The sequence below is a fragment of the Dipodomys spectabilis genome, unplaced genomic scaffold (assembly GCF_019054845.1).
Source record: "Dipodomys spectabilis isolate Male_0828 unplaced genomic scaffold, ASM1905484v1 ptg000389l, whole genome shotgun sequence".
NCBI classification, from domain to species: Eukaryota; Metazoa; Chordata; class Mammalia; order Rodentia; family Heteromyidae; genus Dipodomys; species Dipodomys spectabilis.
Genome location: NW_024871066.1, coordinates 212,441 through 213,898, shown reverse-complemented (window position 1 = coordinate 213,898; position 1,458 = coordinate 212,441).

The window sequence follows — 1,458 nt, the reverse complement described above, 5'->3', positions numbered from 1 at the left end:
TTTTTATTTTCACAGCAGTCTTTGGCATACACAGACAGATCATGAAATATATGAAGATAATAAAACTACACATGCTTGCCAGGAGGAGAAAATCCTATTATTAATTGTTTGACAAAGGCTTCCCTTCTCGTGAAAGAAATATGCTGTTTGATGCAGAATTTCACAAAATCCTATAGCTAGGAAGAACCTAAACAATCATCTAATACTACAGAGTTGAGTGAGATGAATTGCCCTCCTGAATAATTTACTTTTGGGTCATATAAAAGCAGGCTTGCAAAAAGAGAATAGACTTTAGAGAAACATGATCAGTTGTATGTAAATAGCTGCTTAGCTGATTTTGTTAATTTGTGAACCAATACATGGCAATAGGGTACAACAAGGTAAAAAAAATTAAAGAAGGTAGCATTGAAATACTCATTGTTGTGTTTGTGTGTTCACGCACACGTGTGTATGCACACGCACATTTGCAGGAGCTCATGCATGTATTCATCATTCCTGAAGCTTGATAGTGCCTGTGCACTATCCCTAAGCTTCTGTGCCCAAGGATAGTGGTCTACCACTTGAGCTCCACTTCTGATTTTTTGGAAATAATCACATGTATTTTCATGATTGGACTGGCTTTGAACAGTGGTCTTCAGATCTCAGCCTCCTGAGTAGCTAGCTAAGCTGATTCAGCCTCTGAGTAGCTAGTTAAAGTTCTGACTGTCCTTTATGCTTCACTGCTCTTTTATTCTTTTCCTGAGGTACAAGCCTAACTCATATATATGTCGAGTTTTTTTAAAAATACTACTACTGCTTGGCACCAGGGGCTCCCATCTTTACTCTTAACTACTTAGGAGGCTTGAGAACAGAACCCAAGCCAAAAGTTTAGTGGACTTCCTTCTCACTCTATAGCTGGGTGCACTGGATCATTTCCACGATCCTGCACTATCTAGAGGCAAAGATTGGAAGGACTGCAGAATCCAGGCCAGCCAAGGTAGACAGCTAGACAAGTTGGTGTGCAACTCTGATGCCATTGATGATGGGAAGGCTAAAAAGACAGATCAGGTGCATGTTCTTGTGGAAAGGGAACCCCTATCCAATCATTAACCACTGATATGACGCCAGCCTAGCAAGAACAATACTCCAAGTTGAAATCCCCACAGTTACCCACAACCAAAATAGGTAAATACATTAACATCCCACAACGTAGTACAATCTGTTCTTTAATATCATCTTTATCTGATTATCATATGATGTGACAGAATAGTTTCTTCATTATCTTAAGATATATTTTAAAAGACCTAGAAAATTCTTTCTCACTTATTAAGTGCAAACGAATGGCAATTCATCTCATTTGTTACATATTTGACTACCACTATAAATTCATCTTACGATATTTATTAATAGTAATATATTCTGATTTATTACTTTACTTGTAACATTTATAAACTTTTTGCTTCTCTGCTGAAGTTTAAG